This window comes from Carettochelys insculpta, chromosome 1 (genome assembly GCF_033958435.1).
Source record: "Carettochelys insculpta isolate YL-2023 chromosome 1, ASM3395843v1, whole genome shotgun sequence".
Lineage (NCBI taxonomy): Eukaryota > Metazoa > Chordata > Testudines > Carettochelyidae > Carettochelys > Carettochelys insculpta.
Window position 1 is genome coordinate 309,334,375 of NC_134137.1, and position 12,068 is coordinate 309,346,442.

Sequence of the window (12,068 nt, forward strand, 5' to 3'; positions counted from 1 at the left end):
CCATGCTGGGGGTTGCTGACCCTAGCATACCTTCATGGAGTACATTTCAGGATGACAGCAAAAGTGTCCTTTCAGGTTGGTGTTTAACATACGACATATTTCTCCTTTTTAGTGGCTAAGGAACAGTTTTTAAAATAACATCACTTTTACCTGTATACTGGAGGTTTGACTGAAAAAAAAGACTACAGAATTAGTTTAATATAATAATTTGTGTATACGCATTGGTACTCTCCTTAAAATTGTTTGACTAATCTAACGCCAACATTTCTTGTTTCTATAGTGCTCTTTGCGAGCTAATTTTATAAGTGTGTCTGATAAGGCTCATTGAATTCATCATTTTGGTTTGACTCATTAATCTCTGCCTCTCCTTTGAAAGATAATCTGCATTTAATGGCTAAGCTATGTAATATGCAGAAACCCAGGAATATCTTTCACACATTCAGAGGGCAGTACTGCAGTGAGTCTCTAGATTTAGCTATGTATCAAAATATCATTTTTAAGATGCCTGAAGTGCTGTCTGTTACCAATACCATGAGTTTCTGAGCATTGTTTTATCTTCTGAGAGAGGCACATTTGAATACCAGGTCAGAGTTTTCCAAGGAGTAGCCACTATCAGATTAAAAAAGCAAAAGAGGGTTATAAAGTAAAATTAAATAACAAACATCATCTCTTCTGATGAATAATTACTTACCCCAAAGTCATCCTTTTTGACAATTACTGTTCTTAAATAATGCTGCAGAACAACTGTCTAAAATTTCTCAGGATGTGTTGTGGGATACCTAGTTGGGAAGGGGACACATTCGATTTTCGATGTGCATGTAACCACCATTAATTTCATTGTCTGCCTTTCTTACATCCTGTAATGATAGTATTTTTTGTGACTCCACCATGGGCTCAGTCCTGTTACCTGATTTGCACATAGAAACTATTAAACCTTGCAGGGATAATCTGTTTTCACTTTACAACATGTGTCAGTAATATGATTCCTTGCAATACACACACCTTCTAGATATAATGAGTGAATGTGCTCTGTGTTCTCTCCAACAGCACAGATGTCTGGAAATTAGAGACATTAAAGACCCATTGTGACATCTAATCTATTCCACTGGAAGAGCAAGATCACTCGCTGGCATTGCCTTTTTTAGCACAGATTCTCAAATCTGGTCTGTGAAGCACTTGCATTTGGACTGTGGAGACCTGGCTGCTCTCCTAGTTCCGGCTTTCCAGATACTAAATGGTATTAAGACTGCCAAATAGACATTAAATCTCTTTAATTTAAGCCAGGGCACTGTTGTTAAATATACACATATATTAACATATGCAGTCTTAAGTTTTATTCATAATGTCTTCAGCCCTTTCATTAGGGATGCAATTTTACCAGCTCTGTAGACTTGGAAGTCAGTGAAATCAGTCAGTCAACGAGAGTTCAACTCGCATGGATTTTTTGAGACTGGAACCTATTTTTGTTTCTCTTCTCCGATTCCCTAGTGATGGATAAAGTCTTTCTGAGAAGGAGAAATAGAATGTATTGCTCCAGTTGTGATCAAACAGAACCAATGGAGAATTATTCCTTCTCTGCTCTTTGATGTAGTCCTCAGTGTATGATCCCAAAAGGAGCTTATTTTGCTGCCATGACTCATTCCACACTCACACCTGATTTGCTCCACTACCTCCTCTATACTGCTCAGCATTAATGCTATTTAGATTTCTCCATGCTATTGAATAAGTGAGTTCTGATCTACTTTTCCCAGGTGAATTATCCTACATTTGTACATGCTCAGTCTTGCTTTATTTTCTGTCTATGTTTCTAATCTCTCTAGGCTCCCTTTTTTTTTTTTCTCTCCTCATTGTTAACAGCTCTATCTCGCAAATTTCATTAGTAGGCTGTTTATGATCATTCCCTTTCCTAAAGATCATTAATGTAGATACTAAACCTCACCTTATCACAGGTACCCAATGGATATCTCATCCAAACCCAGTGCATTGCCACTTACAATTATCCTTTGTTAAGAGTTGTTCTGGCAGTTTTGATTCCATTTGATCATGTTCAGACATAAGCCAATTTCAGGCCACATGACTATGTTCATATCCAAGCCAATTTGAATTAATTTTGAGAGACACTTTCAATGCTTTATTAAAACTCAAATATATTATAGTTATTGCTTCCGTTCATCTACCAAGTTTGCAATTCTATCTAAAAATGTAATCAAGATTGTCTAGCAAGAGCTGTACTTTGTAAATTCACACTGCTAATTGCTAATGGTTTCATTATCCTCCAGAAGTTTAGCGCTACATTTTTCTGAACATTTGTTCCTTAGTTTCCTAAATATTGACTTTAGACTTATTGGGTAGTAACAACCAGTATCTGTCTATTTAATTACTCACCATCTTGGTATCTGAACAACTTTCATTTCTGAAGGACAATACCAGGTAACTTTTGTTTTATCCAGTTTTTTGTTATAGTGTCTATAAAATCATATGCTTTGTCTTTAACGGAGGTTTCAATTGTGTGTGTGTTACGAAGTGTAAAGCTGTTCTTTTATGATCACAAGAACTACATAGCTTATAGTGCTATTGACTCTCTACTCTACTGTTCCACCTCCATACTTCAGCCCCTTGAGTACTTTTCCCATGGAGTACTATACTAAGTGGTGTGTTATGCTCTTCTTTGCACAGATTAAAATGATACACTAATACGCCAATTTTTCTTGCAAGACCCTCATTCTTCTTCAAGATATCTACAACTTGGTAAGCCTCATCTCTCCCAACCAATTTCATAATCATCCTAGCCACAAAAGAAAACCACTTCCAAACTGGATTCCTTACCAATCCTTACCATAGCAGAATGGATCTAAGGCTACATCTACACTAGTCAAAAACTTCGAAATGGCCATGCAAATGGCCATTTTGAAGTTTACTAATGAAGCGCTGAAATACATATTCAGCGCCTCATTAGCATGCGGGCGGCCGCAGCACTTCGAAATTGACGTGGCTCGTCCAGACAGGGCTCCTTTTTGAAAGGACCCCAGCTACTTCGAACTCCCCTTATTCTTATCTGCTCATAGGAATAAGAGGACTTCGAAGTAGCCGGGGACCTTTCGAAAAGGAGCCCCATCTGGACGAGCTGCACGGTGGCGAGCCGCATCAATTTTGAAGTGCCGCAGCTGCCCGCATGCTAATGAGGCGCTGAATATGTATTTCAGCGCTTCGTTAGTAAACTTTGAAATGGCCACTTGGCCATTTCGAAGTTTTTAGCTAGTGTAGACACGGCCTAAGTCACTTATACCCACCAAAAAACAACCTGCCTCCGCTCCCCTAGTTCAGTACATTCACATATGAAAAAATACTGGATGTTCTAAAGGACTTTTCCCCATGACCTTGAATTTGGCCCAGGCCTCACTACATGACAAAAGAGAGTCATAAGCATCTAGTGCAACCCATAAACAAAATACCAAAGGAAGAACTTCTCCCTTTCTTTTTAAAGTATAAATAGTGCATCCAAGACTGAATAAAGCCATCCTGTATACATCAGTTCTAGCGAACTACCACCCAGCGTCAAACCTTCCATTCCTGAACTAGATCACAGAGACCCAAGCCAAAGGTCGGTCACAACCTCATCTGATTGAAACTAATGTCTTAGATGTGGTGATATGTGGATTCAGGCCAGGATATGGAATGGAAACAGCTTTAGTAGCACTGATTTTCATCTGTCACATGAGCGTTGTCATGGATGATGACGTGTGGGTGAAGAATTCTGCTATCAACGCATGAGGGGAAGGCACTTGTTTCTTACTCTTAGACCTCTCTGAAACATTCAATACTGCTGACCATGACACTAAAGTGGTTTAAATCCTTCCTGGATGAATGCAATAGCAGAGCAGTGATGGGAGACTGCACTGCCTCCTCTTAGACATCTAATGTCTACAGTTCCTCTCAGAAGGATCCATGCTCTGATTGTCCTGTTCAACTTCTCCATGCAGCTATTACATGAACTAGTCAGATGATGTAATTAAGTGCCCGCAGAAGGCAGATGACCCATGCCCCTTCTTATCTGACATAATATATGAAGATACCACAGAAGAAGATGGCTCAGTGCTTGGCTGAAATAGCTCATGGATGAAGAACAGGTAACTGGAGCTGAGGAAGGCAGATACTGGGCAAAGGAAAACACCTCAAAGAGCTTTCAGGGACAGTGCAGTCTCTTTTTATGCAGGTAGACACTCATATTTGGTCATTTCATTCTGTACTTTAGACAATGTACTCCTGGATTCCTTGTTTACTCTAACCGCTCACATAGTAGCCTTCATAAGCAACACATTCTACGATCTCCAGTCAACTAGGACACTCCATTCCATCCTTGTGGTGATAACAGGGTGTCCATACACATGCCTTGATCATCTTCCATCTGGGCTACAGACATGCACTGTAGCTGCACATGAAGTTTCAGCATTTAGGAAACTCCGACTAGTCCAGAATATAGAATGCTGCCGTGTCTCTTCAGCAATACTTTCTACCACAAGCCCTTCACGCTCACCCTCTATTCTGTGCACTGGAGTCTCATAGAATTTTGAGGTCTAGGTCCTTATCTTCAATGTGCCTAAAGGCCTAGGACTAGAATATCTCAAAGAGTGTCACAAGCTGTTTAGTGAAGACCAGCATTCCCTGTAAGCTGAGCGGTTGAGCAGCTACTCAGGAGAGTTTCAGGTGCCGCCCAGCTGATTAGTAGAGTACCCACAGTCACCCATAACCAGCAGCATATGTTTCTCCTGGTAATGCGCATCAGCACATGCCTCAGTGCAGATAATAAAATTTATTCCCCACATGGATGGAAAAAAGAGAAGAAATATTGGTGAGGACCCTAGCAAACAACTCTGTTCCTCTTGCACAATGGAATTTCTTACCATAAGGTACATGAAATAGAACTTTCTCAGGGCTGGTCCCAGACTATACAATGAACTCCCGCAGGACATAATGTCCGTGTCTACACTAGCCAAAAACTTCGAAATGGCCATGCAAATGGCCATTTCAAAGTTTACTAATGAAGTGCTGAAATACATGTTCAGTGCCTCATTAGCATGCGGGCAGCCGCGGCACTTCAAAATTGACATGGCTTGCCACCGCGCAGCTCGTCCAGATGGGGCTCCTTTTCGAAAGGACCCCATCTACTTCGAAGTCCCCTTATTCCTATGAGCAGATGGGAATAAGGGGAGTTTGAAGTAGGCGCGGTCCTTTCGAAAAGGAGCCCCGTCTGGACAAGCTGCACCAATTTTGAAGCGCCGTGGCTGCCCGCATGCTAATAAGGCGCTGAATATGTATTTCAGTGCTTCATTAGTAAACTTTGAAATGGCCATTTGCATGGCCATTTCGAAGTTTTTGGCTAGTGTAGACACAGCCAATATGGAGCATCACAAGCCTCCCTCACCTCTGCTACAAGGACAAAGTGAACTTTTCAATGTTATCTTCTCTAACAAACACATAATAGTGTGTATATTTAAAAAATCCTCACAACCAAAATGCCACTGAAAAACAAAACAATCACTACACAGTTTTCTCTCCCTAGGGATAGAATAAAAGAGCATACCTCATATGACAGGTGATAATCATGTCATTTAATACGCTAGTGCCAGGATCTCAGATAAGAGAGTGATGAGCATGGTATTAGAAAAAACAAACAGGATAGGCTAACACAGAATGGCCATCCCCTTCCTCCTGTCAAGATCTCTTACATAACTGCTCTCCAGCACTGGTGACAAGCTGGGCAAGTGTTAAAAGGGGCAGCTGCCCTGGGACCCCGTGATTTAAAAGGGCCCAAGGATCCAGGATGCCACTGGTGTTACCACTTCAGCAGCAGACGCTGTAGACCCCAGGCCCTTACAATTGTTGCCGGAGCCCTGTGTGGCATGATCCAGAGGGCACTCAGGACTGGGTGAGGGAGGCCTCATTCCCTTCTGCCTGAGGCCTCACTCTGACACAGCCCCATTATGGTAACATATCAGTGACAAATATTATGGGGAATACTCTATTTGACTCCCTCTCATCTGCTGATTGCCCTACTAGATCCAAGTCCCTGTTTCCATATGTTAATGGAGCACTAATGGAGAATGCTGGAATCACTTGTCCCATAGCCATTTCCTTGGTTACTTTCATTCACAAGTATGAAATTGCTGTTCCAAGTGGTTCATAGCCCTCTTCTGATCATATTTGAAAAAAATCCTGTTTCCATTGGCCTACAATTGAAATTCATCCATAGTTCCCATCCCATATCATGACCATATATATATTTCAAGATTATCCTTCTTACCTGCTCTGGGTTCTTTTTCTTTCCTCTCTGAGTTCATCCTTGGGTTTCACCATATGGATCAGGTTTTCACTGGATGTGAAACACATTGAAACAATTTCTCCTACTTCTGTATAAAAAACACTTCATGAAACTCTTTCTGTGACAGATGCTGGTTGGAATTAATGTATTGTACTATACTGATGTAATGCTACAAATCTCTCTTATTCCTCCCACAAAGACCAGTGCGGTGTATTAATCAAATCAATACTGCCAGCACAGTTGCATCCCACTGAGCTATAAAGAATGGAATTGCTTCTCATGGTGGTGTAAATTTGCAGTAAGTTCACTGAAGCCAGCTGAGTTACACTCATGGAAAATCAGGCCTGATGTGTTTTACCCTTTAATTTTAGGAAAGTATCTCCTCTCTCATCATTCACTTTAACTTTTCAAAAGCAGGGCAGATAATATTTTCTGCCTCCCCGCCCCCCACCCTTCAGCTACGTACATGGCCTGAATATGTTGCAAGCAGAATGTGTGCAGGCAGGAAGCATTACATACCTTCCTTTTACATGCTACTCTAAACAAATTACTTTGCTGGTTAAAATCCATAGCAACAGTTTGCATCCTATTAAGGAACACAACAACTGAATACAGGCAAATTGGTTTGGAAATTGTAATTGCAATTGCACACAATTTTGAAACGGTGGCTTTCACCTTTCACTTTTTTGATATTGTGACTCATTTGGAGCATGCAGGCTCCACAGAAGTCACTGAGGCTAAATTAATTAATTCCATGACCTTTTTAATTTCCGTATGACACCTTATATTTAGCACACAAAACTAGTAAAGGGCAAAACCCATATGAATCTCTGAAATTTCAGTGCATGGTAATGTTATGTAGAAATACCTAGACAGATTTTTTATGAACTGGATCCTGAAGCATTTTTTAGTGTTTACTTAACTACTTTTCACCAGCCCCGAATCACCATAAAAATACCTTCTATGATGATGAGATTTACAGAAAACAGAAAAATTCCTCAATCAACCATTTAGCTGCAACTGAATTCTGTGAACTAAGGTTAGGTGCAGCAAAAGATTTCTTAAGCAATTCATTTATTTGTATATGGTGCAGGAAGCCTGGACATAGAGTGCAGCTTGCAGTTAACACTACACTAAACTAAAAAGAGCACCGCAGAGTGCTCATGATGAAACGTAAATGAAGGTGTGTATCTGAAGAACCTAGGTGAATAGAGGGAAGGGATTTTTCAGAAGTACCCACACTATAACACACTCTCTATAAAACACTCTGCAACCATGATGAGGCTGGTGTTAAATATCGTCTAAGAATTATCCGAGCCAGAAACAATTTGTGTGAATGGTGGTAAACAGCAGGTGGAGGAATACATGTAAACGCATGTTAGATTTATTTAACTCATAATCAAAAGTCAATGAAGATTTTTGAAGGTACTTTCTTTTCTCAGTACAAGGGTTCTCCTATATCTCACAGATACAATTTTAAATCTTGTGCACTGAGTGGGAGTTTTATTGGTGGAAATTGGAACACATGCTTTTTAGATGGTTAACGGTTAATTTACTCATTTGTCAGGACAAAGGATACAAGAACCTCTTCATATAGGAATATGTTACATAGGCGGGTTGTGGAATCCCCAGCACTGGAGATGTTTAAGAGAAGGTTGGAAAAACATGTATTAGAGATTGTCTCAGTGTGCTTGGTAGGGAGGGATTAGATGACGTCTCAAGGTCATTCCACTCCTATATTTCTGTGTAATTATATTAATACATTTCTATGTTCTTATACCATAAATACAATGGGCTAGATCATCAGCTAGTGTAAATCAGGGTCTCTTGATTGAAACTACTATAGCTATAATTACATTATCTCTGGCCCAATATGTCTATATGTAAAAATCCACTTTGGTTCATACTAAAAAAATAAGTCATAACATGTCTATATTCATCACCATAAAGAGGTGTATGGAATGTAGCAATTCACCTAAACACTGCAGCAGACCAGGACAGAAACAAATGAACTAATTCAGGTGTCTATACAATTGATGGAATCGTGAACCAGGGTATTTTTCTGGTCCTGGCTCCAAATAATTAGGGAATCAAAAATACTGGCTTTAGAAAAAAAGCACCTTTCATTTGAATTGTACTTATGAGTTATTTCATTCCTTTGAAGGAATTTTCTCCCATTTGCGCTTGTGGTTATTGCAGCCCTTTGGCAGCTTTCTTGTTGAAAAGTTCAAGATACAACTCATAATTGCATCAGTAACATACATTTATCACTGGCAAAGGTTCTGTGCTGTATGAAATGAATTACTGTAATAGACATGTCATGCAATAGCATCTCATTATCCTCCCCCTCATCCTCACCTTTCTCTTTCCTAATATTCTACAATGAGCAGGTCAAAGATGATGATCAGTGTAACAGACAAAAGTGATTCCTAAGAAAGTTCATGGAGCAAAAGGTGTTCATCAAAGGAAAAGCTGTAGCTGGGGCATGAATAATCACGATCACTTCTGAAGCTCTTGGACCTGCCAAGATGTTGTGCTTCCTGGTCCCATTCCAGCTAAGCAAAGTATATGCTTGACTTCATCACCTGGGGGACTTCACTGTCTTCAGTAAGACTACTTATGTGCTTGACCTTAAGCATATAGAATCATAGAACACTAGGACTGGAAGGGGCCTTGAGAGGCCATCGAGTCCAGTCCCCTGCCCCGACGGCAGGACCGACCACTATCTACACCATCCCTGATAGACATCTATCTAATCTGTTCTTAAATATCTCCAGCGAGGGAGATTCCACAACGTCCTACGACAGAGCACAACACGAAGTATTAGCAAGATTTCCTCTCCTCTTTTAACCATTGAACCGATTCTGCTTACGTTTAAGAGGGCTGTGGCCCCAGGAGAGAAGAATTTTTTGCCATCTAAAACCAAAACAAACAAACAAAAAAACCCCAAACACAAAAACAAGCAAAAAACCATCAGTTGTAACTACCCCTACAGTAATAGCTAAGCTTATGTTTAATGAAGCTTTTATTTATAGCAATCTTATGTAATCAGTTCATAAACTATTAGACATGCACTTTATTACAATCCTCTGAGGATTATGTACACACACTCAGTTTGAGATCTTATCCAAAACATGTCTTACTCACACCAAAATACAGCACTCTAGATACTTCTTCAAAGCCATAGTATGATTCAAAAGTCAGGCCCTCTTGCCAAGGCCAATGTTTGGAGCTTTGGTGGAGCATGGGATCATCACCACACCATCGAGTGGCTTCATTCCTGCAAGCTGATCCTCTAGAGCACGCAGCATGCCTTTAAAGCCAGTGGGATGTCATTTGATTGCCGATATCCAGCTTGAAGGATCAATCTGGGGGGCCACCTCTAGCCATGTGCAGTGATAATTTTCTGTGGGTCCCCAAGTGCATAGCTCCCTGGCAGGCAGTAGATCCTCTTCTTTTGAGATTGATTCTGGTAGCTCACTGGTTTGCGTATTGGCTTTATAAACCAGGGTTGTAAGTCCAGTCCCTAGGGAGGCCATTTAGGGCTCTGGGGACACCACATTAAAAAGAAAATCTGGCAGGGATGGTGCTTGGTTATGCAGAGAGGGCAGGGGACTTGATGACAACTTGAGGTTCATTCCAGTTCTATTGATATGTATATCACAGGGATCTTTCCATTGGCCCTGGAGATCCAGAGCTTCCCTTACACCACTTCCCACTGATGACTAATTTGGAGATTGAGGCCAGGGAAAGTGTGATCTGGCTGCCTAATACCTACTCCACAGATTCCCAAGTACATCAAAGGCTCCCCACCCCAGAAGTCAAACACAAAGGCTACGTCTACACTAGCACACTATAGCTACGTCTACACGTGAAGCCTACTTCGAAGTAGCCTATTTTGATGTGGAGAAATCGAAATAGGCTATTTTGATGAATAACGTCTACACGTCCTCCAGGGCTGGCAACGTCGACGTTCAACATTGACGTTGCACAGCACCACATCGAAGTAGGCGCTGCGAGGGAATGTCTACACACCAAAGTAGCACACATCGAAATAAAGGTGCCAGGAACAGCTGCAGACAGGGTCACAGGGTGGACTCAACAGCAAGCTGCTCCCTTAAAGGGCCACTCCCAGACACACTTGCACTAAACAGCACAAGATCCACAGAGCCGACAACTGGTTGCAGACCCTGTACATGCAGCATGGATCCCCAGCTGCCGCAGCAGCAGCCATAAGCCCTGGGCTAAGGGCTGCTGCACACGGTGACCATAGAACCCCACAGGGGCTGGAGAGAGAGCGTCTCTCAACCCCTCAGCTGATGGCTGCCATGGAGGACCCCCCTATTTCAATGTTGTGGGACGCGGATCGGCTACACGTGCCCTACTTTGACGTTCAACTTCGAAGTAGGGTGCTATTCCCATCCCCTCATGGGGTTAGCGACTTCGACATCTCGCCGCCTAACATCGATTACAACTTCGAAATAGCGCCCAACATGTGTAGCCATGACAGGCACTATTTCGAAGTTGGCACCGCTACTTCGAAGTAGCGTGCATGTGTAGACGCAGCCTATGTTGAAGCAGCTATTTCAACGTAAGAACATTGAAATAGGCTACTTCAACATGTATCATCTACACATCTTCCAGGGCTGGTGCCATCGACATTCAACGTTCAAGTAGCGATGGGGAATGTCGAAAGGAGCCGCCCCGGAAGGAAATGCGGAGCGTCAACACACACAAGAACTCCCCGTTGACATAAGGGGCCAGCAAAGCCCCAAGCCGCTCCCTTAAAGGGCTCCTCCCCGACACACTCAGCCTGCACAGCATGAGATCCACAGAGCCAACAACCGGTTGCAGACCCTGTGCACGCAGCATGGACCACCAGCTGCAGCAGCAGCAGCCAGACGCCCTGGGCTAAGGGCTGCTGCACATGGTGACCATAGAGCCCTGCAGGGGCTGGACGGAGCATCTCTCAACCCCTCAGCTGATGACCGCCATGAAGGACCCAGCTATTTCGAAGTAGCGGAACATGGATTGTGTACACACACCCTACTTCGACGTTGAATGTCGAAGTAGGGCGCTATTCCCATCTTTGGATGGGAATAGCGATTTTGACGTCTCGCTGCCTAACATCAATTTCAATGTTGAAATAGCACACGGTGCATATAGACACGACGCGTGCTATTTCAACGTTGTGCTGGCTACTTCGAAGTAGCCGGCTAGTGTAGATGCACCCAAAGTTCCTGTTGACTTTAGATATGTTATGCCAACTTCCCATGCCCGAATAACCTATGTTCTGCTCATATCTTGCGGACTTGGTTACGCAGAACAGGTAAATATTAATTCAGCAAATATTTAAGCACATCTCTAACTTAAAACATGTCACCCTGAATGGGATAACTCACACAGGTGATATGTGGCATGTGCTGAAGGCCCTTACTGAACCAGGGCCTAAACGAGTTTTCTGAATAGGACAAAAACTTTACCTCTCCTAAACAGGACTGCTAAAGGAGATGGATGGTCTTGGCATTATGGCACCGGCGCTGTGCTCCAGCCAAAATTCAGGATCACCATTCCTTACACACACTGTTCTCAACCCTATTAGCCCAAGAAGTAGGTGTGTTGTCAGTTTTGGTCTTCCGTACAATAACCTAACACACCACATAGGCCAGGTAACAACTAAAATATTTATTTAGGCCCAATTCCACAACAGGAGGTGTGTATGTGTGAAACATTGTTCAAGCAATTAGTC